General features: G+C 38.3%; 1 pseudogene; it reads left to right on the forward strand.

The window, feature by feature from the left end:
- Positions 1 to 7,395: 7,395 nt before the first annotated feature.
- Positions 7,396 to 21,804, forward strand: LOC111754946 (tubulin alpha-1B chain-like; annotated as a pseudogene).
- Positions 21,805 to 27,395: the final 5,591 nt, after the last annotated feature.

A 27,395-nucleotide genomic window follows, 5' to 3' on the forward strand; every position in this document is an offset into this window, starting at 1 on the left:
GCTAAGGGATCCGATGGAATAAAACTGGAAGGAGGAGCAAGTCTGCTAGTACAGGCCTCTCTGCCTTCTGGATGCTGTGTGGCAAGCAGCTTTCATCCGCCAGGCTCGTCCACCACAATGTGTCTGTTTTTCACAGCTCTAACAGCAATGAAGTCTGCTGACCGTGGACTGCAACCTCTGAAATTATGAGCAAAACAAATCATTCCTCCACTATGTTGATTTTATCACAGCACAAGAAGCCAACACAAAACCCGTCTACTGCATAATTAATGTAATTGTCAAATAAACAAAAAGGGGTACTACTCAACCAACAAAACCCAAAAGCATAGAAAGGTACATTATAAACTAATGGTACAGAGGAACAGACAATTCAGGGATGAGAAAGAATGCACAGGGCCAGGGATTTAGCTCAACAGCATAAGTGCCTGCCTTGCAGGGACACGGTTGTGAGTTCCATCTCCAGTAAAAAAAAAAAAAAAAAAAAGAATGCATAAAATTTTAATTGGCACCATCAGAACTATTTAAGAAGTCCTGGTACCAGTCCTTGTACCTTGTACCAGGGAGAGCTGAGACCATATTTCATTTATAAAGTAAAAAAAATGGAGATAATTATGGATTGTTGAAATTTAAAAATAAACCTACAGACACAATAAAACAGAGGAAGTTTTTTAAAAACAATAAACAAAGAGACAAAATTCAATTATAGAATTAAACTGACAGTTCCAAGAAAACTGTGGCTTAAAAACAAAGCAAAGCTATAATGAAACATTTTTAGTAACATCGTAGGCTAGATTCTCATATCTGCTTTCTAGCTCACAACAGTGCAACTTGTTGGGTAACATATTTAAATCTATCGATGAAAAAATACTCAGGCCAGGAGCTTAGTAAAGCTAGAAATCCAGGAAGGTAAACTAGGACTAAACCAGTTTTTACCTCGAGCTTATTTGTCAAACTTTGTGAACCTAAAGTTTGGTTTCATGGCTTCCTAGTTCTGAGAAAGGAGCCAAGCTCTGTATCTACTCAAGGTTGAGTACAAGACTCTCCCCGATAGAGCTACGACTTTAGAGGGCTATCACCTCAGTATGTGCTTTTGAAGTACAAATCACGTAGCTATGAAATTACCATGAATAAGGCAGGAGTAGTACTGAGGAGAATGTCGATGAATCAGATGATCAATAAGAAGTGACAACAACTGAGAGCCTGGAAGGGTCTGCTGATGCCTATAAATAGGAGATTAGAGGGTCGCATGGCCAGTGGCTTGAGAGTCAGAGACAACAGCAGGGGAAACCTGGGGAGGAGGAGGACTGGATTCAAAGAGAGGGAGGAAGGAAGCAAGCACTTCTATTTTGAAACTTAGTGGTTCAAGGTGTGTGAGAGTGAAAGCACCCCGCCACCAGTCAGGTAGCTTCTGAGGTAGCCAAGTTCTGAAGAAAAGCCAGGTTTCAGTAAGTATGAGCATCTTTTCAGAACAGAGATAAAAAATGTGGGGAAATGAGGTGATGATGACACAGAGAAAAGGCTTAGGGGGTAGAAGATGGGGGGCCCCACACAAAGCCTTCTGGGAGTAAGAATCTGGGTAAAGAGGGATGGCCTGGGAGGCTGGGGCTTCTTGATAAGGATAGGAAAAGAAAGGACAAGAGGGTAATTAGTCCTGGGAGTCCCTAAGCCAGACGCTAATGTCTTGCAACAGGCACTTAATAAATAGCTCACTGGTATCTGAAAGGGTGACTAATCACCCTCTGATAAAAATAAATAAATTACTCTCCCCAAACTTTTCCACTTCCTCTAACCAGAATCAGATATATAGAGACATAGAATAACTCAAAAATAATTATCAGCTCATCTACAAAACTCAGTAAGTTTGTAAATAGTCATCATCATTATTTCAAGACAATTAACAGGAAGATTATTCTGCCTTTAGGTAACTAGATCATTTGTGAAAACTGTAAGTTAATTTGGGATTCCAGCTAATGCCTTGGATTATGATACCATAAATATGCAGCCATTTTCTAAAGGGACTCCACCCAATAGATTTCAGTTACCCTTTTCTATTCAAAATTAAGCTGAAGTTATCGTTGGTCTCTGTAAGTAAACGGTAAATCTGATTTTGAAGAACTGAGATGCATTCTCAAAGAGGAACTAAAGTATGTATGTCAGAAACACAATTAGACTCCCGGAGAGAAAGACGAAATGACTGTTGAAAGTATACGCTGGTAAATCGCACAGGCGTGGAGTGAATTTGAGACAAAGGAAGTACAAAATGATCTTTTAGTATTTTAATAATCCCCATAGAACTTTAAATACTCAAACCGCTTTATCTGCACCTGTCTGACTACCACCCTTTGATTTTGAGTAAAAAACTATTAAATGGAAAGGATGCAACAGTAAAAATTAAGGGGGCTTTACCAAAGTAAGAGCTTGGCTGTGTCGTATTCGAAGAATATCCAAGGGAGAGCTAAGCACTTGTGTCTCCACTAGACCGGAAATATGGATAGCTGGGGAAAGGGGTAACTCTGGAATCAGAAGAAGACAGGGGCTGTTAACTTCAACTTTCTGAGACATGTTTTCATCATTAGAATGTTAAACATGGAAATCTTTTGTATGTGGTTCAAGTGGTGAAATAGAAAGGAGATAAACAAATCTCAGGCCATTTACCCGGAATTCCTTCAGTCCTGTGTACATAGATCATGTTTCTTGACAGTAAAAGTATTTTCTAAGAAATCTGAGTGGCAAACCCAGATAGAAAGTAAAAATAAGACACAGGAACATAGTGAAAATGGTAGTAATTTGCTGACTGGTCTTTGTTTTACTTCCTGCCTGAAAAGTGTCTTGAGAATACCTCCCAGGGTTTTCACTAGCGATAACTAAATTGGTGGGTACAACATCACCGTATATGGCAATAATTTCTAATTTCTTTGAGTTATGAACTTGTTACCTAAAAAAGAAGACTGATGCAAACAGTAGTCAAAAGTAATAGCACTTATTTGAGCAACAAAGAATTGCAATTTGAGCATATTATGTCAGGGTAGCTCTGAAGTGTTTTGTATAGCAAATGTAGAAGAGGTTTTGGGTGTGTATTTGTTTGCTTGTTTTTAAAAACAGGATTTCCTCCATAGTTGTTTTGAAGACTGTTCAGAAATCTTACTTGCAAAGCTGTTCTGACCAGTTAGTTGCTGAAGGTACTCTTTCTGAGAGATGTTGAAGATTGGCAGACCTTCCCTGCCCCACACTGGCACATGCTGTCATGGATCCTTTAGCAGAGATGAGTACAAACCTCTTGCAATCTCTATTTCAGAGTGTCTTAGCCTTAATTGTTTCCTTGTCTTTCACAAACTCTTCTGACAGTGAGAGTAGACCTATGAGATTCTTGCCTGGGACAATGAATATAAACAAAAGATTTTGCAAGGAAAGTGTTTTAATATACCAGATATTAATTTTTTTCCAAAAATCAGGAATGAAATTTTAAAAATTATTTCTGTCCCCAGTTCACAGAGTCCCAGAAGTTGAGTGAGGTCATTCAACCACAGCCATAAGAACTTCTGATAATATGTTTTGTTTTGAAGCTACAAGGAAGTTCAAGTTTAGAAAGAAGGAGCTCTTTCATTCCCAGAGCCACCATCTGACTTTTTAAAGTTAAGAACACACAGAGCAGATGGCATTCTTTGAGGCCTTTTATGCCCATCTTATATTTAGTTAAGCAATCCTTGTGAATGATAATTAACTACACAATGAATATTCTTGCCTGCTCACATTTGTATCCTTGGCTAATTATTTTCTTAGTGGAAATTCTTGAAGCAGATGTTTTTAATCAAAAGGTTGATGGATCTTTAAACTTTCTAGTACTTAAGGCCAAACGTTCTATAGAGAGCCCTGCCCAGACCTCACTGTAGTCCAGGAAGTTTATATTTGTAATCCCATGGAAAAGTTATTGGAATTCTAACAAGTTAATTCCATCTACTGTTTTCAGTGTAACCTATGGTGAGAATAAAGACACTACGGCATACTTATAATTGAGGGAAATAAGGGGATCCTGAAACAGATTTTGCTCTAGACAGCACACTGCAGCAGTGAGAGGCGGGACCAAGGGACATTTACCTTGAAGTCATTTTCCCCACCTCTAGGCAATTTACCTGTGGCAAGAAATGAATTCCAATAGGCTGCTTGTGCATCAGCAATGCCTCTTTAGGCACCACCCCAGACCAGAGCTGTGCCCCCCACACCACGTGTCCGGCAGAGAAAGCCAGACCCCAGTGGTCGTGCAGTTCTCTCCACGTTCTTAGAATAAAAGCCACTTTTACTTTGTATTTGCTGTCTACCAATTATGCCAGAAATCCTTATCAGTTGTTCCCTGGCCAGGAACGGCAGCACGAGTGACTTCTGGGATTCTCCCAGTTTGGGTCCCCTACCCATTAACGGACTGGACCACATCCTGGATTAATTTCTCATTTCTCAACATGCAGGAGCTGTTCAACTTGTCGCTGCTGGTCTGCAAACAACACTAGCCTAATTCATTTACCGGAGATGGGCCTGTCCAAGGGTTTACTCCATGATTTTGGGCTTGGCCCATGCGGGATTTCCCTTTTGCTATCCCTGGAGTGGTTCTGACGTTCCTTGGGCAATCTGAGGCAGAGCCATTACTGTAGTCCACTGTCCTCCCCCACCCTCCCCGTGCCTTTTGGTGACAGCCAGAGGGCATGAGTTGGAATCAATTAACCATGTGTCTAACAGACTAGATGACAACCTGCTTCTGGATTAGCCACAATCCAGTTTGGCTCATTTTAATTTAATTCGACCACAGTAAATACCTTTTCCTTGCCCAAAAAAACACACCTCTGGGATGCACAGTGTGACATCTTTGGGGGAATCTCCTTCTGAGGATTTGTAGCCATTGTTGATTCCCTGTGGTCTTGTTTTGAAATTCTATATTATTTCCATTGTTTTGTTGGGTTGGATTTTATTCTCCTTTGTTTGATTATGTTAAATCCGATGGCAGGAGCAGCTATTTCAAAGATAGCATGATATGTTATGGTAGCAATGTTGGATTTACTGTTGGCTTGTTTTGAAATCCTTTATTGCATCATTGTTTTGTTTTTATTGTTTTTATTCTATTCTATTCTCTTTGATTTTTACTGTATCCAAAGTTATCTGCAGCTATTTTGAGGGCATCAAAAGACATTATGGTAACTATTGTTGATTTCATAATATTTTGAAGTCCTGTATCTCTTACACTGGTTTGTTTTGATTGGTTTTATTCTATTTTATCCTCTTTAAAATAAAATTTTAAAAAAGCTCCTTGAAGGGACCAATGTTTATGAGAGAAAGTTGCTGACAACACTGCTTCAACAAAGACTTACCACCTACCTTCAGTTCACCAGGCTCTGAGAACTTAAAGATATCAGAGTGAACACCGCATAATTCCAGGGGGCACCATCCATGTTCCATTCTATGGAACAAATGCCACCCCAATGGACGCATTTTGTGCTCCTACGCAGCAGTTTTTTCGTGCCCTGAGTGTGACCTGGGTGTGTCCTCTGAAAGACATGTGTTGGAAAGTCAGGTATTAATGGTATTTGGAAGAGAGGCCTTTTGAGGGTGAGTAGCATGTGATGCAACCATGAGAATACACCTCCAGATGGCCCAGTGGCTTTACAAGAGGAGGAAGAGGACCCGAGCTCACCACTGCTGTCCTGACCTGGGATGCCTTCTTCCACACTGTCATGCAGCACAAGGCCCTTGCCATCTGCTGAGAAGATGTTGGCACTGTGCTCATCCAGTTCTCAGCCTCCAGAATATGAAGTCAGATAAACTACTTTATTCTTCATAGATTACTCATTGCCTGTTATTTTGTTATAGCAACAGAAAACAGATTAATAGGCCCTTAACAGTATCTGTTCTTCAATGTATTTAGAGCATATTGATGACTTATAAGTTTGTCCTTTGAGGCCCAATAAGTCTATATATCACTATATTCAAAGCATAGACTGGCCTATTTTCTAACCTTACCACAATCTTGACACCTGACCCCCACTGTCTGTCTCTATCTCTGTCTCTGTGTCTCTCTATCTCTGTGTGTCTCTGTCTCTCATTTTGTGTCTCTCTATCTCTCTGTCTTTCCATCTCTCTGTCTCTCTATCTCTCTGTCTTTCCATCTCTCTGTCTCTCTGTTTCTGTCTGACTCTCTCTCTCTCTCTGTCTTTCTGTGTCTGTGTCTATCTGTCTGTCTGTCTCTCTCTCTCTCTTTCTCTCTTTCTCCCTCCCCCCATGGGTGACCTACACATCTTGGCTGGTTTGCTTTGGCAGCAAAAGTTCTTCTTTTCAGAGCCTGTTTGACTCTGGACTTTTGAAAAGTAGACCAAAATGCACATATCTGTGCATGAAGGAAATCTGTGTGTCAATCTTATTTATAGCTGTCTACCACAGTGTGGAAGAGTTCAACCCTTTAATATGATTCTCGTCAATGACAGCTAAACTTTGTAGCTCCAGGTAAACAAAAATTTGCAAGAGGCCCCTGTTGGTAACTCAGTGACTAGAAAATTGACCCCAATTACTGCTCCTTGATCCTGTTCAAAGATTGCTGCCAAAAAAATAAAACTGCTTTTGTAAGGAAATTCTCAAAGTGAACAAGTTCTTAGGAATTACAAAAGAACTGGAAGATACCAGAATGAAATTATATCAGTGATTTACTAGAAGATCTTGGAAGACAAAAAAAAAGTTACTAAAGGCTTACCATTCTGTAAGCTTTGGATTTTTATTTTTTCCTGGGATATTTCTTTATTCCTCATTGAGACTAGAACACCCAAGTGTGGCCATAATGAAAATCTCTGTCTCTGTCTCTCTTATTCAAGCAAATTCCCTGAAACCTCTGTAGAGAATGCTTCCATTTGCCACCTCCACCCCGCACTGCCTGTTCCTCACATACCTCTATTCCCTCCTACACATGAAATAGTCTTTAAAGTCAGGAAAAAGCTAAGCTGGGTGGTGCACATCTAGAATCCTAGATCTCTGGGAGACCAAGGCAGAAGATTACAAGCTAAACCCATGTTTGACAGCTTAGTGACTTAGCAAGCTCGTGTTTCAAAATTTAAAAATAAAAATATAAAGAGTACTAGAGATGTAACTCAACGTAAATTCAATCCCTTATGCCACAAAAAAGAAGTCTGAGGAAAATGTGTCTTCTAGAAAAACATCAGTAACATTTTGAGAACATTAAGAACTGCTCCTTGCACTGAGAAGCGTTCCCACCTCTGCATTTAAATCTCTGTTGAAGACAGACACTACCTTTAGTGTGCATTACTTAACTTAATTCAGCTTATCAGGTACAACATACATGGTCTGGTGTTTCTCCCTGTCTCCCTCACCTCCTAACCTCTAGCCCCCACACATGAGTACATCTCCATCCACATTGGCCAGGCTTGTGCCCAGACTGGCAGTACCTGCTGGAACTCTACTTTCCAAAACATAGCATCTAGTTTGATGGCCAGATGCTGACTGACAAAACAACTGAGGGAAATGACTCCTTCATCACCTTCTTCGGTGAGACTGGTGCCAGCAAGCACGTGCCCATGACAGAATCAGGAGACCTGGAACCCAAGGTCATTAATCAGGTTTGCACTAACACCAATAACCAGTTCTTCTACCGTGAGCAGTTCATCATGGGTAAGGAAGAGGCCACCAGTGGCTTTGCTCATGGACACTGCACCATTGCAAAGAAGATCACCAACCTTATCCTAGACCAAATTCATAAACTGGTTGAGTGGTGCACAAGTCTCCAGGGCTTCTTGGTTTCCCACAGCTGTGATAGGGAAACTGGCTTTGAGTTTATCTTCTTGCTGATGAACCATCACTCTTCTGATGATAGCAAGAAGTTCAGGGTGGAGTTCATTAACTGAACTCCCACATTTCCACAGCAGTAGTTAAACCCCACAGTTCCATACTCACCCTTTATGGCTCACCACCCATTATATCTTCATGGTACACAACGTGGAAGACATATGTCACAGAAACCTGATTACTGACTATCCAATTTACATTAACCTTACCTTTTAGTCAAATTGTGTCTTGTATCACTGCTTCCCTCAGAGGTGATGGAGCTCTGAATCTTGACCAGACAGAATTCCAGACCAACCTGATGCCCTATGCCCACATCCACTTCCCTTGGGCTATGAGACCAATGCTTGCTTTGAGCCAGCCAACCAAACGGAGAAGTGTAACCCTTACCGTGGTAAATACATGAAGATGCGGTCCCAATGATGTTAATGCTGATATTGCCATTGTTAAGACCAAGCACAACATCCTGTTTGTGGATCGGTGCCCAGCCATTGCTGAGGCTTAGGATCACCTGGACCACAAGCCTGACTTGATATATGCCAGGTGCACATTTGTTCACTGCCACATGGGTGAGAGGATGGAAGAAAGGGATTTTCTTGAGATCTGGGAGAACACCAGTGCCCTAGAGAAGGATTATGAGGAGGCTTGTGTGAATTCTCTTAAAGGAAAGGGGGAGAAGAAGAGGGATACCTGTCTGGCAAGTGCGAGCTCATGCAATTCTCAGTACCAAAAAAAAACCTCAGATTCTAGAGGCAGACTTCCCAGATTCTAATCCTAATTCTGTCTATTTATTAGCTGGTGGTTTTGGAAGGAAAATTAATCTTTCTGGTCTCAGTTTCTCCATTTAAAGATGAGAATAATGACAGTACCTACTTCAGAGAATCATTGTGATAAATAAGTTAAAACAAAAACACATGGCACAGTGCATGGAGCATAGTAACTCAGGGCTACCCCACTACAAGGTGAGGGGTTCCCTTCACATGGAGCATAAATGAACACTCCTAGGCCATACTGTGGTGACCACCAAGTATTAGTGGCTTCTATTATTATTGTACTATATTAGTTAAATAAAATGGAACTATTATAGCACAGATACTCAAACTCAAAGGCTTTGATTACATGAAAGTTTATTGCAGTCTTACTCGCGAGGACAAATGCGCTCCATGCAATTATTCAGGGACATAAATTCCTCATGCACTATTGCTTCACTACCTTCTGAGGTATTTCTCAGCTGCATATTCAAGGTTGAACTGCTCACTCTGCTTTACAATCCACAAGAAAGGAGGTAAAGAGGCCCTGGAAGATGAACCTCTTAGGACAAGGAGCAGAAGTTACACGTGTCACATCTGTCCACGTTCCACTTGACCAAACCTAGTCCTACAACCAGGCCATGCCCCAGGGGAAGCTGGAAATGTGGCCTCTAGCCAAATAGCCATATGCCCCAAAATAACAGGGGTCAACTGAATTTTTGCTAAATACTACAAACTGAGTGACGTATATCACAAACATTTATTATCTCACAGTTCTGAAGTCTAGAAGTCCAAGAAGTCTGAGATCATGTGTCCTTAGATTCCACATGAGGGCTGTGAAAGTGTAAAAAAGAACCTGTCCCATGCTTCTCACCTAGATTCTGGTACTTTTCTGGTAGCCTTTGGCATTGCTTGAGGAAGAATCACCCCAATTTCTGCTTTCACCTTTACTCACATTGTGCATGCCTCTGTGTGCGTGTGTATCCAGATTTCCTCTTTTTATAAAGATTTTAGTCACGTTAGATTATAGTCCATTACAATTAAGTACAATGACCTATTTCCAAATAAGGTCGTATCCTGAGGTTTATGAGTTAGGACTTCAACATATTAATATAGAGGGGACATAATTTAAATCATAACAGTAGGGAGCTCTGTAACCAAAAGGAAAAAGAGGAAAGTAGATATTGAAAGAAACAGCAATCTCTCAAGTCCAAGTATAAATGCGCTGGAGGGGGGAAAGGAGAGAGAGAGAGAGAGAGAGAGAGAGAGAGAGAGAGAGAGAGAGATTGATTTATGAAATTTGTGCCATTTATAGTTTTTAATCATTCTTTTTTGTCTTAACATTATATAGTAAGAAGTTTTCCATTGGAATAGACTGGGCTAGGCTGCATTAACAAATGAACCAACAAATCTCAATGCCTGGACACACAATAAAGATTTCTTATTAACATCAATGCAACTGGCAAGGTAAAGATGCAATTGCTACCAAAAAGTTTTTTGAAGGAGAAATAAGAAAAACACATCTCCAAAAATGCCTCCCTCCTAGTATATAACTTGATGCATGGATGAAACTTGGGCCACATGGAAAAATGAATATGCAAATGTCCTTCGACAATGTCCCACAAACATTTCTCTAAACTGGACCTTACGAAACCCTACTGGATTTTATTAAAACAGAGAAGACTTGTGTTGTAACAATGATGTTATTAAGAGAGGGCTCATAAAAATTAGACTTAGACATTTTTGAATCACAGTCTCTGGAGAGGAGTCCAGAGAGGCACCTTCTTAAGAGGCTCCGTGTGCCATTCCAATGTGACAGCCTAGTTAAGAACCTGACTCTGAATTGTGTGGAAATTGGCTTCTTTTTGCAGTTATTAAAGATAAGCTAAAATTTACCATGATAACCATTTTTTTCTATCAGATTGTATTGGTACATTTTAGATATACATAATGAACACATTCTGAATAAACATTATTTTCACATAAAGATGGATTTAGGGAAAATCTGCAGGCAAAAATGAAATCTTTTTTTGAATAGTTCTGGGTCAATGCCAGAAAAATAACAACTAATGAAATTTTAAAGCTTCAGTAGTATAGAACATAACCCAAATGGCACTGGCTGAGGAAACAATTGAAGTTAAATGTTGCATGATAATTGATTTCTTGCCCGTAGGTCTGCAGATCAACTGTAGCTTGGCTAGTAATAGCTAGGTTTGGGTTCAGTTTTTGTTATGGCTTATAAGGTATCTAGATGCTCCTCCCCACAAAGGCCTCAAGCACTTACAGGTAGGGCTTTGGGGAAATGATTGGCTATGAGGAATGATACGCTTCAGTGGACTAGTCCACTAATGAGTTTATAGATAAATGGGCTATTGGGAGGCAAAGCCTGGTCAGAAGAAGTGGGCCACTGCAGGTGTGGCCTGGAAGGGTCTATCTCTCCCTGTCCCTTCTCTCTCCATCTCCCACCACTATATCATGAGTTCTTTCCCTTCTGCCGCACCCTCTTCCATGCTGCCCTCCCTTGCAGCCAGCCATCTTGAGCTAAAACCTTTACAAACTGAGAATCAAAATAACTCTTTCCTCCTTAAAATTGTGGGTACTGGGTATTGTGTATCAGCAATGACAAAGTAACTAAGACAGTTCTACTTCACGTATTTCTGATCCTATCCTGGTGTTTTACCACAGTGCTTTTTTCATAAGGATCTGCAGAAATACAAAAAGCTCACTTATACTATACAAACACACTGAAAGCCTTTGTGTGTCATATCTGCTAAACTTTCTGTTGGCCAGAGCAATCACATGGCAAAGTCCAACAAATGTGGCAAGAAAATATACGCTTTGGATCTAGTAGGAGGCACTGCAAAATCACAATGCTGTAGAAATCTTTTGAAGTGGGAAAGAGATTAAAGAATTGTGAACAGTGAACAACTCCAATGCCCATGTTACTGTAGTAAAATATCAATATTCCATCCAGCTAGTTTGGAGCAATGCTAATAATCACAACTGGAGGTTTTTAACATTAAATATGAAATTTTTTGTCTTTCCTTCTTGCTAATTTGAGAGCTGATGCTCTTATTCCTTTTCAAAAATCTCTATTAATGCCCAGTCCAATATCTTTTTTAAATAAATGATTATTAAACTATTTTGAGTAATTGAATACAAAATCTCTAAATCATCCACTGGTTCTGACATAAAATAGTGTGGCTCTTACTCAGCTATACCAAGTCAATAGGACATTTTTGAGACCTTCAATTTAAACCAGGCCTTCTACACCATGTCTTATGAATTCCTACAAAATACTTAAAAGGAATGATAACAAATGAATTTAGCAGTAGCTTTTATGGTTCAAATAGGATAGCTAACCCACTTAGTATTTGTCTTTTTGTAATTGCTTTTCTATAAATTCTGCATATACAATACTGACAATTCCACTCACATTAGCATATAAAGTGATTTCACTTAATTAGTGGATCCAATGAAAGGTCAGAGAGAATTTCTAGTTCTGTGAAATAACTTCCTTCTAACATCAATGATCTTCCATGTCTTCTGAGTGAAGTAAATCACAATTCAGGCTTGAAAATTCTCAGGAATTATTATCTTCTATTTTAATTTTTTTCTTTTTCCCAAATTAGAATGCAGCTTTCCATTGATTAAAATAGGCATAGAAGAAATTGCCCTTCTTGAGAAAAAAAGAAATCTAACCTCTTAAAAGAAACTACTAAATCTTCCTCAATTTTTCATCTCTCCAGGAACAGTTTTAGCATAATTTCCTAAGGAAACAATACTGAGACTATGACATCTGTCTGAAAAATGCATTTCTGATTTTGGGATAATAATTGGTCTACAGCTGATATATAGAAAGCATTCCAGTGCATTGGTCAGGCTACCAAAGTGCAAGTGACACATGATCCAGTCCTAAGAAGGGGAGCTGCCAGGTTCCAGGATTCCAGCAGAATTTCACATCAGCAGGGTTAGCAGATGCTTCCTCTCTTGCTGCCGTCCAGGTACAAGGAAACTCCCATGATTCATCCTGGACGGAAAAGGAATTCTGAATCCTCTGGTCTCGTGGCATTGCCACTAACAGTAACACATGAATAATATGAAAAATCAATCCAAATGATAAAGTGGAATTCCCAAGAAAGGAGGAAATTAATCAGTCTTATCTATCATCGCCAATATAAATTTAGGCAGTGAAGCAGCACTGATCCCTCACTCTGTCATTTTCTAATCAGGACTATCCAAGAGGGAAGTATCACCAAAACAAATGTTCCAAATCTAATCTGATCTCTGGGGGGGGGGGAGGAAGAGGGAGAGGGAGAGAGAGAATGTTTTACATATATATATATATATATATATATATATATATATATATGTATGTATATAAAATCTAATACCTCTCACTTTTTTTGTAGTACTGGGGGTTGAATTCAGGGCTTTGCATTGATCTATTAAGACAGGGTTTACTAAGCCTCTAAATGGGCTCAAATTTGTGATTCTCCTGCCTCAGCTTCCCACAGTGCCACTACAGCCACCTCTCACTCCTTTTCCTAAACAAACACCCAGCTCTCACCACTCTTCTGTTGCCAAAAGTTTTATGGAAAAGTGGCATCTCTGTAACCAAAATCTTAACTTTTAGAGATTGACTTAAATTCAAAATATAAGAGTATCCGTAAGCCATTTCCTTATTATTTTCAAGCATAAAATTTATTGTTAAGCATCATGATTTTAATCCTGTAAACTTTAACATTAGCAGAAAGCAAAACTTTTGATCAGATATATTTTCAGAAGACTTTTTATTATGCCCCCTCAAACGATTGTGAAATAGTACCTTTTTAAAAATACATTTAAAACAACAATTAAATAAAATTTAAAACACATTAAGTCCATAGTTTTGTATTTTTTGCAAGCACATTTGTTCTCTAAGTGTGTGCCTTTCTTGAATGGTAACTAGATACAACAGTACATTGGAGTATTAGGCCTGAAGGGCTTCAGCTTTGCTTTTATCCACCTGAATCTTGCTTAGGAAAATTGAGTTCCATGAAAATTTAAGAAAAAATTATTCTGAAACTAAACTACATTATATAAGCACTCAAAATATGCTTTTGAAAGGTTTTGCCCTGGTTTCTTTCCAGAGTTTCACTGGAGTCTTTAAAATACAATTCAAGACACCCCAGGGGCTCACTCTGCCTAGCAGCCTGGGTCCTGGAGGTTCTGAACGCTACCCAGCCAGGTGTAAGGTCCCAGCATCACACTCCAGTGGTGTGTCCCCGCAAGCATCTCAGAGGCCCAACCTCTGCCCAGCTTAGCGTCCCAGAGCAACCTAGTGCAGTACGTCAATGCAACTCCGAGCCAACCCCACAGGCCACAGAGCAAATGTCACCAGATGCTCCCCAGCTAGCCACGGGGATATTGAAGGATTAAAGATCTGCCCAGGCCAGCATTCCAAGGCAATCCATTGGGAGGGTGCTTGGCCAGCCACATGGGTCCCAGAGGAAAATGACAAAACAAAGGAGCAAGAAGCAGTCTCAGTCCTGTAGCCTACAAAGAACAAACCCAAGAGATGCTAAAATGGAAGACACTGGAAATCACACAACTGAACTTTGTGAAATGATAGCAGCTGAAGTAAAGAAACAACTCCATGAAGCTGTAAAGAAAATCAGATCAGAAATAATCTCTTAGGTAAAAAATGAAATGACAAACATTATGAAAGAAATATTTTGTGTATCTAAAGAAGATCTCGATAAAAAATAGAGGAACATAAGAAAATTATGGAAACCTTGAATGAATAATATAAGACAGAATTAGAATGCCTGAAACAGATTCAAAGGGATATTCAGGAAATTAAAAATTCCATTGAAAGCTGGCAAAACCACATGATGGAAGCTGTAAACTGACTCTCAGACCTTAAAGACCGGATGGAAGCTTATGGTCACAAAAGAAAAGTTCTCTTAAAAATAACAAGGAACCAGGAAACAATTCAACAGCTGCAAGATGATGCAAAGAGAAATGATATAAGACTGATAAGTGTCAGTGAAAAGGCAGAGGTCAACACAAATGACATAAGAAGACTATTTACAGAAATAATAACAGAAGATTTTCAAACATGGCAAGAGAATTTGATATAGAGATAAGTGAGGCACACAGCACCCTGTAAGTTCGATCCCTGGTACCGATAAAAATGAAAAAGACAAAAAAAACTATAACCAAAATAAATCTTCACCTAAACATATAATGATTAGGCTATCAGAAATTCAGCAAAAGAATAAAATGCTAAAAGCTGGCAGAAAAAGAAACAGATCAGCTATGAAAGAAATCCTATCAAAATCACAGCAAACTTCTCACCACAAAATTTCAAGTCAAGAAGATCTTGGAGTGAAGTATTTCAGGTCCTGAAAGAAAACAGTTTTCAACCCAGATTGATGTACCCTCAAAACTATCTTTGAAATTGATGGAGAAGTAAGATACTTCCATTAGAGAGCAACTGAAGAAATTCATGGCCACCAAAAAGACACTTCAAAGAGTACTGAAAGACACTCTAGAAGGAGACAAAGATAACTACAATCCCAACAACAACAGAAGAAGAAATCACTAAGCAGGGCAAACAATTAAACAGAAAAAGTAGAAAACCAACAAGAGAAAGATAGCATGTCAGCACATATCAGTTATATCCATCCATGTAAATGGTCTCAACTCACCAATTAAAAGAAACAGACTGGCAGAGTGGATTAGGAAACAATATCTATCAATATGCTAAGTATAAGAAACACACTTAACTCAGAAGGAAATTCAGTGACTAAAAGTCAAAGGATGGAAAACAATATTGCATGCAACAGGAACCCAGAGCAAAGCAGGAGTAGGTATTTTGTTTGCAGACAATGTGAACTTAAAACTAAGAATAATCAAAAGAAATGAAGAAGGTCACTACATACTTGTTAGGGGAAAACTCAAAGAGGAGGAGATAACAATCATGAATATATATGTATCAAATATGGGAGCACTGAACTATGTAAAACAAATCTTAATAGACATGAAAAATCAAACAATAATACAGTTATAACAGGAGACCTGTTAACAAAGAGACAGATAACCAAACAAAAAATCAGCAAAGAGATAACAGAACTGAATCAAACTTGTGAACAAATGGACCTAGTAGATGTGTACCATGTTCCATCCAACAACATCAGAATATACATTCTTGTCAGCTGTACATAGGTCATTCTCTAAAACAAATCATATACTAGCCCACAGAACATGCTTAAGTAAATGCAAAGGAATTGAAATAATTCCATGCATATTATCTAGCCATAGTGCAATAAAATTGGAAATTAATGACAGAAAACCCCACAAGAACCCCATAATCATATAGAAATTAAATAATACTCTCCTAAACAACCAATGGGTCACAGAAGAAAAAATATCTACAATTGAACAAAAATGTAAATACAAACTACCAGAACCTGTGGGACAGCAGCCCTCAGAGGGAAATTTATAACAATAAACTCCCATATGAGGAAAATGGAATGAACATGAATAAACAACCTAATGCTGCACCTCAAACTTTTAGAAAAAGAAGAGTAAATCAAGCCCAAAGCCAACAGAAGGGATGAAATTATAAAGATCAGAGCTGAAATTAATGCAATTGAAACTTAGAAAACAGTACACAGAATTAATGAATCAAAGAGTTGGTTCTTTGAAAGAATAAATAAAATTGGTAAACCTCTACCCAATCTTACAAAATGAGGAAAGAAAAAACTCAAATCCATGCAATAAGAAATAAAAAGGGTGAAATCACTACAGACCCTGTGGAAATACAGAAGATTATCAATATTACTTTGAAAACATTGACTCTCATAGGTTTGATAACACAGAAGAAATGGACGGATTCCTAGAAATGTATGAATTATCAAGGGTGAATCAAGAAGATGTAAAACTGCTGAATAACTCAATTTCAGTTAATGAAACTGAAAATGAAATTAGAACCTTACCAACAAAGAAAAGCCCAGGTTCTGATGGATTCACTACTGAATTCTCTAAGAAATTTAGGGAACAATGCCAACACTCCTCAAACTCTTTATGAAATAGAAAGGGAAGCAAGTCTCCCTAACTCATTCCTAGCAAGTATTACCCTAATAACCAAACCAGAGAAAGACCCAACCAAAAAAGAAAATTACAGGCTAATCTCTCTAATGAACATAGATGCAAAAATCCTCAACAAAATACTAGTAAATAGAATCCAACAAGTCATCAAGATTACACACCATGATCAAATGGGATTCATCCCAGGAATGAGATAGGAATCAATCTAACAAAGGAAGTAAATGATCTATACTCAAATACTCAACATACTCAAATCAATAAACATAATACACTATATCAACAGAGCCAAGGACAAGAAAGGCATGATTATCTCAATAGACGAAGAAAAAGCTTTCAACAAAATCCAACACTTGTTCATGATGAAAACCTACAGAAAATCAGGATAGGCTTTACCTCTATCTGATAAAGCCATATATGATAAACCAACAGCCAGCACGTTACTAAATGAACAAAAATTGAAAACTTTCAACCTAAAATCAGGAACAAGACAGAGATGCCCATTATCACCACAGAGCAATTAGACAAGAGAGAGAAATAAAAGGAATAAGGTTAGGAAAAGAAGAAGTTAAATTATTATTATTTGCAGATGATATGATTCTCTACATTGAAGACCCCTGAAAACGCATTGAAAGATTTCTAGATGTAAAAATCAAATTTGGTAATATAGCTGGATATAAGGTCAACATTCAAAAATCAATAGCATTCTTGTACCTAAACAAGAAACTCACTGAGAGAAAAGTAAGAGAAACCACACCCTTCACTATAGCATCCCAAAAAACGAGATAGGAATCAATCTAACAAAGGAAGTAAATGATCTATACAGTTAAAGTTACATTACTCTGGAGAAGGAAATTGAAGAGGATTTCAGAAAATGGAAAGACATGTCTTGTTCATGGATAGAAAGAACAAACATTGTAAAACTGGCCATTCTCCCAAAAGTATTATACAGATTTAATTCAATCCCAATCAAAATACCATTTGCATACCTCACAAATCTAAAGAAACTGTCCTTGAAATTCATCTAGAACCAGAAGAGACCTAGAATAGCAAAGCCAATTCTAGGTAACAAAGATATGGCAGGAGGCATCACAATCCCTGACTTGAAATTATATTACAAAGCTATTGTCAGCATGGTACTGGAATAAAAACAGACCTAAAGATCAATGGAATAGGTTAGAAGATACAACTACAAACCTCTTTGACAAAGGGGCCAAATATGTGCACTGGAAGAAAGAGAGCCTCTTTAATAAGCAATGCCGGAAAAACTGGCTTTCCATATGCCGAAAACTAAAACTAGATCCATGTCTATCAGCATGCACTAAACTAAAGTCAAAATTGATTAAGGATCTAAATATTAAAACAGAAACACTAAATCCCCTGGACAACAAAGTAGATCGAAATCTTGATGACATAGGAGGAGGCAGAGAGTTCAATTTTGATGACATAGGAGTAGGTAGAGAATTCATGAACAAAAATCAAACCACACAGGAAATACTTCCCAGAATCAACAACTGGGATCTTGTCTTATTAAAAGGTTTTTGTATGTCAAAAGAAATCTCCAACAGAGTAAAAAGAAAACCCACAAATTGAGAAAATGTCTTAGCTAACTGTCCCTCAGACAAAGGATTTCTATCTAGAACATATAAAGAATTAAAAATTAGGCCCCCAAATTTCAAATATGCAATCCAAAAATGGGCATCTGAGATCAATACACACTTCTCAGAGCTAGGTGTCAAACCAGGGACTTGTACATGCTAGGCAAGTGCTTGATTTATATTCCGTGCCCTTGAATTATATTTTATTTTATTTTATTATTTATTTAAGAGAAAAAAGACACAGAAAAGAAAAATGAAAAACAAAAGAGACAAACAACAACAAACCCAATACGATACCAGTATAGGTTTACAATGCAAAATGATAGGAATTTGACAATGGTTGTAATATTGAAGGTAACAATGTGCAATATGCTACGGGCTCCCCAGCAAAGCCCAGGGTGGGCCTCTGTTGGAACAGCCGTGTTCCTTGCCAGCTGTGTATGGCTGCAGTCTCCTGAGCTTGTGAGCAACTTCTTTATCTGGCTGTTTTCTTTCCCAGATTTTGAGCTCCTAGTAGCCTGTGGTTATCCAGACACATATGCATGTGTCCACACTGCACCTGACACATTGCTGTGCACAAGAAATATTTCATGCATAGTTGAAGGAAATAAGAATACCTAATGTTAAAGACCCCTGTTTACAGAGAATAAGTCATAAAATATGCCTTACACAGAACTTACTCTTATTTTAAACTCAAGCACTTGGAAAAGAAACGGGCAAAAATATTCCCATGGCAAGAACATCAAACAGAAAATGCCTCTAACAGAGGTCAAAACCCTGTGTGTGCAACGCTCCTTTTCATCCAGGAAATGCTGGGACACTGGATTCTCTCCCAGACCCCTTCAGGTTTTCCTGAACAACATGGAAGCAACAATTTGACAGGAATTCTCTCAAGTTTACAATCTCTTTTATTGAAAAGATTATTTAATTCTTAAAAAAAATATTACTGTGCCCCTAAATAGCTTGCACTGTTTAATAAAACAAGCTCAAGACAGACTGAATCTTAATGGATTCTGAAATAATACTTTGGTCCCAGCACCACAAGAAGTATTATTCATGTGCTATTTTTCCTCTAGCTGCTGTCTTACCTGATAAATGCATATACCTGCTGCCTTTAGAGCCGCATCATAGTTCATCAAATTCCAAGCTGGCACAAGGGAAACAGGAAGAGATGTTTAGCTCTAAGGTTCCACAATATTCTAACACAACAGTGAAAAGTAACACTCCTTAGAAAGACAAAAGGGAGCCCAGGACCCCTGCTCCAACCTGTCTGTTGCTCAGTGAGCATCCCTCAGGATTCTCTGCTGCATTTAGAACTTTCTCCCGGTTTTCCAGGGGAATCTCCATCAGCCAGTCTATACCCACATACCCGTCCCTCAGTTAACAGCAAGCAGGCCTCTTTTCTCCACCAGCAGGCAAAACAATTCTCAGTAAGAAATGATAAACACATTTTCTTTTTTACCTTCTCCTTGTCATCTTTTTCATCCCTCCCACCTCCACCCAGTTATGACCCCCGCTTTGCTAGACCTTAGATGGATTCAGAACCATGCAGAAACCATAGTACACGCCAAGTAGCATGAAAACTGCTGCCTGGGTTTCCCAAGAGGGTGTGCTAAGAGTGACACCAAGAAACTTACATTGGTGAAACAGGGTGACTCTATCTGAAGCAACCCGTAAGTACTATATTTCAGACCTTCCTGAAAAGTTCTAGTATTTTCATTAATAACTGAAGACTAACATCACTTAAATTTGCATTTCAATCATTTTTCCTGTATCAAAAATTCTATGACATATTTTAAAAATACTATAAAAACATTTCAACTAGCCTCACTAACTTTTTCCAGAATATTCTATTAAGAAAAACATCATCTTTTTCTTGTACAAAGCTTCTCACTAGGGTTTTTAAACATTTCAACTACAATTTAATTATTCCTTGGAGCCTTCCCATATGGTATCAACACTTCATAGAGAAAGGCTGTCATTTGAACATGTGGCTACATTTTCTTAGAAATTAAAGAGATAAAACTATATTTAGAGAATTGGACTTTAATCAGTCACACTTGTGAGTTTACTTCACAACAGTAAAATGACAAAAGGTAGAAAACTTGTGAAGTACTTGGACTACAACTACTAGAAATTTGAGGGAGACACATAACCTCAACACTTAACTCCATATATGTATACCTGTTTCCTTCTTAACCCTTTCGATCTGATTACCTTACAGAGCTTTGACACCCTCCCATGCAGTGGTCCCAATAACTCACCATGCATTTACCTCAAAATGCAAGACAAGGTCAGTTGATGTTGTGCTTTTCATCAGCATCTTTGTGGCTTGTGTGTGCCATTTAGTTGATGCTTGGAAATTGGTATCAATATTACTATCTCAGGATTGCACCCTGGCATCTAGTATTCACTGTCACTTCTGCGGTTTCAGCCTCTTAATGCCAGGCAGGAACAGGCTCTTCCCTCGGGAATCCATGTCCCTCCCAGTTTTGCGTGTATCCTTGGATTCAGACAGCGTCTACATTTGCATTCTTTCCATCCAACAGTCACTTTGACTGATTAACGTAAGTAGGCATTTAATAGTACAGGGAAATGAACCCAGTATGGAGTTACATCCACAGCCCTTTTCTGTTGTTGTTGTTTGGGTTTTATTTTTTATTATGAGCTAGAGTCTTCCTGAATTGTTATATTGCCCTGGCTATGCTCAAACCTATAATCTTTAAAGGGGGAGAAGGGAAATGGGAGAAGGGATCTCTAATACTGTGCTTTTCAAGGATCATCCTGTCTAAAGAACATCATATTTTCTGAGTCCTCATTTGATTTTCTTCAGCTCCCTCCAGACTCCAGGAACTATGAATCACAATGATACTTTTCATTTAAGAGCTGGGAATCCAACTGGCTTTCTGTGCTCGCCCTCATCGCTGATAAGCGTCTGGCTTGTGCTTATGCTTCACCTCGGTTTCTAAGGACATGCAGAAAACTGTTATTTGATATTCTCGTCATATTCTCATCTTCCAGTTCCATTTGTGGTTCTTGGGAACTAAAATCTTTTCTTTTGTCATTTCTCTATTCTTCATATATAATTAAACCCCTCAATTTCCTTTCACAAGCAGAACACTGAGCACATTAAATCAAGAATAAGTATACTCCAAACCACAGTGTCAGCTTGCTGATAAATGTGATTCTGGGACCAGCCAATAGTAATTAATGGTTTTTTCAAAAAGCAAAATAGCCCATTGTCACTACAGGCCATATATAAAATAATAAATATTCAAGTCTACAATAGCAATCTATGTTAACGCTGAGATTTTATTACACCTAACGATATAAATAAGGAACATACACAATTAGAAGGAGGGAGGAGGAATACTAGAACATTAGGGGTTTTTTTTCTCTTTCCATCCTTTTTCCCTCAAAATGTGCTAATTAACACTAAAGATGTCGACAAGCGCAAGGAGAAGGGCGCCCGGGGCTGGAAGAGCCGCAGCTCCAGCAGGCGCCTGAGAGAAGCAGCCGGCACAGAAGCCCCGTAAATGTGTCACAATTCAGAGGAGACGGGGTCACCAGCCTCTTCCATTTATTCTATTAAGTGAAATTTTGTACGACTATTGGTTTGAAAGAGGCCCCTGAATCAAACACCAAGAGACAAACACATACCGTACAGAATTCAATCACTGAATCTAACCTCTATGGGAGGTTCCTAGCCATTAACCAACTGAGCTGCACAAATCCAGTTGTCTTTGTACCTCCCTTGTTTCCTATAAATACAATCAAGTCATGCTGTTGGTGGGATTTCTCAGGACCTGTTCTAGTGCTGGAGGCTGCCCGATTTGAAGATTATCTTTTTTTTTTTTTTTGCACTATTTTGTTTATAATTGTTGAAACACATTCTATTGAGATTTATTGATCTAAGGATACTTTCCTTTAGCCTGTTTGTTATTAAAAAGATAGCCCAAAATTCAAGAAGCCATACAACACCTGTATGATGGTGGTAAAATCATTTGAAATGTTTTGTTGAAAATGAAAACCTTGGAATATTTTCAATCTTTATTTTTTGTAGTCCTTTCAAACAATCTATTTCATTTCTATTTTTTTCCTGAAACAATGAGACATGGAGAAGTTATCCAATACAGAAAGATAAAGATCAAACTGGAAGCCCTTTCATATCCCACTCTCTAGAGATAACCTGTGGGAAGAGATTTGGATATAGCACACTGAAGTCTTTCTACACATTTGCAAATGTATAATGGTATAGACATATAATTTATAAGGACATAGAAAAATTTTCTGTGTTTAAGTAGTTTTTGTACTTACACATGTGACTGAATATAGAGGGAAATATATTGGACAAAATGAGAAATATATAGATGTTTGAGACTATATTTCCAGTATATGTGTTCTTTTAAATGCATGAATAATACACTTATACAATAATACACAATATATAGATTGCATATAATTATAATGCAGTTGAAAAATCCTATCACATAGTAATATCATAGGCTTTTAATCAAAATTCCTGAGTAATCTTTCATATTGATTTTTCTAGATGAACTTTGGCATTATTTTTGATGATTCTTCTTCCAGTGTAACTCATATGGGCTTCTTACTGAAGGTATATATTGGCTGTAGGCACTCTCCTATCTCCCAGTAACATATGTCTGACTTCTTTTAAATCAAACTGTAGGAATATTTACAAATATCTTTACCATGACAAGACCTGACTTATGCATTCTATTTCCTAATTAATTATTGTTAATACAAGAAGACTATTAAGTTTTATATATTAATGTCAGGCCATCTCAGTCTTATTAGTGATTTTACTGCTTCCAGTGTTTTTCTCAAAGTATAATCTCATGTGATTTTACCATATTCAAGGAGTGCACATTTATTTTTATTGGATAGCTATTCCTGGGATAAAATAGCTGATATAAGTCAGCTAGTAGGGAGTTGAGGAGTTTTCAGTCCATGGATATATGGTCACATTTCTGAAGGCTGCAGCAAAGTAGATTATCATGGGTGGAGCAGCAAAGCTCCTTACTCCATAGTGGGCAGGCAGTGGACAGAGAGGAGGAAGGGCCCAGTACAGATATCCTTCTCAAGGCCATGACATCAGCAGCCTCCTTCCCTTCACCCAGGCCCTGCCTCTTTAAGAGGCTCCACCTACCTCCAGCACCAGCAGCTGGGGACCAAACCTTAACACAGGAGCCTCTGGAGAATACCTGAGATAAAAATCATCGCCCCATTTTACTATGACTTCTTTAAAATCAGAGATAGATATAGACTTTTATAACTGCCTCTTCTACTTCTGTCTATGTTATTATATCTTTTATCTCTTGACCTATAAATATGGGGTATTATCTTAATAAATAATCTAATAGCCTTTCTTAAAGTCCTAAAATAAACCTCATTTAGTTGTGTGTAGCTTTCTTCTAGCTTACCATTGGACTCATATTTGGCTTGCCATTCAGGATTTTGTATAGATATTTACATATGAAATTAACCTATAATTTTATTTTTGTGCTAATTTTGTCAAAATTTTTATGCTGGTTTTGTAAAAAGATTTTTGCTCTGCTAAAATTACAAAGACATCATAATTGTCACTTTCCTGAATATTTGAAAGCACTCATGCAGGAAAACATTAGAACCCAGTACTTCTTTCAAGCATAGTTTTTCAAAAACCTGAATAGATCAAAATAAATAAGTAATTCTGGCACCATTCTGACATATCTCAATGGTTGGCTTGGATTTCCACAGCTTGAGAACAGGCTGAACTTAGGCACATCAAAAAGAAAGGACACAGTGTACAGTCAGGACACACAACAAGGAGATTAGCAGTGGTATCCAGAACATTCAAAGGTGCAAGTTTGTGGACTAGAGTCTAGAATCCCAGAACACGACAAGCACAATGACTGGTAGCACTGGAAAACTAACTGTCCACTCCAGGCAGGCCTGGTGTGGGGTGTGTTACAGTCACCTCATATGGGCTGGGAACACCTCATCCATTATGGTTACACAGGCAGCAGTACAATCTCCACCCACTTTCCCAGGCTCTCCTAGGCTGGCTCAAATTTATTTTTGAGCTTTGCTCCAGAAGCAAACTAAAGGTCAGTTTTCCAAAAGCTTTTGAGTCTCCTGTCAGCAACCTGAAAGACATCAGGTATTAACAGCTAGATTTGCCCATCTTTTAAAAATAAAGCTCAGCCCTAGAGGCTTCCAGGTTCATTGGCCTCACCCCCTCCTGGTCTATGAACCTAGGGGCTGCCAGGTTCATCAACCTTCCCAATAGAACTCGGGGGCCAACAGGATTGCTGGTCTCCCTTTCTCCTTGCCTCATGACCTTGGAGACCAGCAGGATGATCAGTCATCCTCCTCCCTCACCCAAAAGACTGCAGCAGGCCATGGACAATTAGCTACCCCTTCCACCACCCACAGAACCTTGGTGGATGGTGGGAGCTTCAGCAACCCCTCAAACACACAGAGGACCTCAGTAGGCTTGTGAGAGTATGGTAAGTTTTTCTCTCAAATAGAGGACCTCAGTGGGTAAATGGGAGCACCAGTGAACTCCCCTCCCACCAGCTGTGGAACCTTGGTGAGTGTGGATAAGTCCCTCTTCCATATAGAGAACAAGTGGGTTGAGGAGAGTGCCAACAAGGCCTCCTCCAATATGGAGATAATCAAAAGGGCCTATGGGATATCCAGTGACATAATACAGTCCCGGCTGAGGTGCACACTATAGCCAGGTACATCTGGCAGCTTGGAACAGCCTGAAGCCGTAGTAACAATATGAACTAAGAGTTGACTTACATCAATACTCTTAGGCTAGTCAACCTGGGGAGAGTGTAAGAGTCACCCAATAGGCCCTGAAGGAGGAACTCAGGTGACTAACCCCTCCTATTCATAGGACCCAGCAATTGGACAAGCATCAACCACACAATAGGATCTTAAGACACACACAATGGACAGTTGAGATTAGTGAGATTGAAAAGACCAAAATATTAACCTAAGAGATGCAAATGACAAAACAAAAAAGCAAATGCAATCTCAAATATCCAGTCCATCAGGAGCAAGTACAGGAGACATTGAAATAGAGAACATTAGTAGTCATACACCTGAAATTTCTGAAAAAATATCAAGTAAAATAAAGAAACAAATTCAAGAGATTATGGAGGAAATCAGATTAGGAATAATCTCTCAAATAAAGAAAGAAATGACATTAATAAAGGAGTTGCTCAGCATAGCTAAAGAAGACAATAGATTTTTTAAAAGTACAGGAGCATGGGGAAATGATGGAAATCTTGAATGAACAATATAGAAAAGAAATAGAATGCATGAAAGAAATTCAAAGAAATATCCAGGAAGTATAAAATTCTATTGAAAGCTGGTGAAACCATTTGAATGAAGCTTAGGATAGAATTTCAGATCTTGAGGACAGAATGGCAGCTAGCAATCATGAAAAGAAATAATTTTTAAAAATAACAACACAGCATGAAATGACAATTCAACAGCTTCAAGATGATGCAAAGAGAAACAATATAAGATTGGTAGGCATCAGTGAAGATGCAGGCATCAATGCAAATGACATTGGTAAACTGTTCACAGAAGTAATAGAAGAAATTTTCCCAAACATGGAGAAAGAATCAGATACACAGATAAGTGAGGCATATAGAAGACAGTCACAACCAAAATAAATCTACACCCACACATATGATAATTAAGAGCACAGAAATTCATCATACAAAATACTAAAAGCTGCTACAGAAAAGACACAACTCATCTATCAAGGAAAGCCTATTAGAATCAAGGCAGACTTCTCAGCACAAACCCTCAAGTCAAGATGAGCTTGGAGTGCGGTGCTTCAAGCCCTGAAAGAGAGCAATTTTCAACTCAGGCTGATGTATCCTGAAAACTTTTCTTTGAAAATTAATGGAGAAATAAGATACTTCTACAACAAAGAATAACTGAAGAAATTCATGTCCATGAAATCAATCCTAGAAAGAGTACTGAAAGCTATACTAAATAGAGATAAAAATGACTACAATTCCCAGAACAACAACAGAAAGAAACTACCAGACAGGGAACATAATTAAATAAGGAGGAAAAACAGAAAACCATAAGCAGGAAAATAACATGACAAAGTTGAGCTAGTACATGTCAGTTATGTCTATCAATGTAAATGGCCTCAATCCACCTATTAAAAAGAAATAGATTGACAGAATGGATCAAGAAACAGGATCCAACAATATGCTGTATACAAGAAACACATCTGACTCAAAAGGAAACTCACAGACTAAAAGTCAAAGCATGGAAAATAATATTCCATGCAACAAGAACCCAGAAAAAAGCAGAGGTAGCTATTCTGTTTTCAGATAATGTGAACTTCAAGCCAAAAATGATCAAAAGAGATAAAGGACACTACATACTTGTCAGGGGAATAATTCAAGAAGAAAAGTGACAATCATAAATATATATGCACCAAATATAGGAGCACCCAACTATGTAGGACAAATACTAATAGACATGAAAAATAACACAATTGTAATAGGAGACCTTAAGACCCCACTGTCACAAAAAGATAGATCAGCTAGATAAAATGTCTGCAAAGAAATAACAGAACTGACCCACCATCAGAATACACATTAGCTGTACAAGGAAGGGCATTCTCTAAAATAGACCATGTATTAGCCCATAGAACATTCTTAAGTAAATACAAAGGAATTGAAATTATCCCATGCATATTATCTGACCATTTTGCACTGAAATTGGAAATTAATGGCAAAAGAAACTGTAAAACGTACATAAACACATGGAAATTGAATAACAACCTCTTGAACAACCAATGGGTTACAGGTGGAATTGAAGAAATTAAACAATACTTACAATGCAATGAAAATGCAGATACAACATACTGAAATCTATGGGACGCAATGAAAGTAGTCCTAAAAGGGAAACATATAGCAATGAATTGTCACATCAGGAAAACAGAATGAGCACAAATAAACAACCTAATGCTAAAACCTCAAACTTCCAGCAAAAGACGAGCAAGTGAAGCCCAAAGCTAAAAGTTGGGTGGAAATTATAAGTATCAGAGCAATTTGTTCTTCTATTTCCATTAGCTCTATGA

Source organism: Cavia porcellus, unplaced genomic scaffold (assembly GCF_034190915.1).
Source record: "Cavia porcellus strain 051 isolate PalLab524CR breed Dunkin Hartley unplaced genomic scaffold, mCavPor4.1 scaffold_27, whole genome shotgun sequence".
Classification (NCBI taxonomy): domain Eukaryota; kingdom Metazoa; phylum Chordata; class Mammalia; order Rodentia; family Caviidae; genus Cavia; species Cavia porcellus.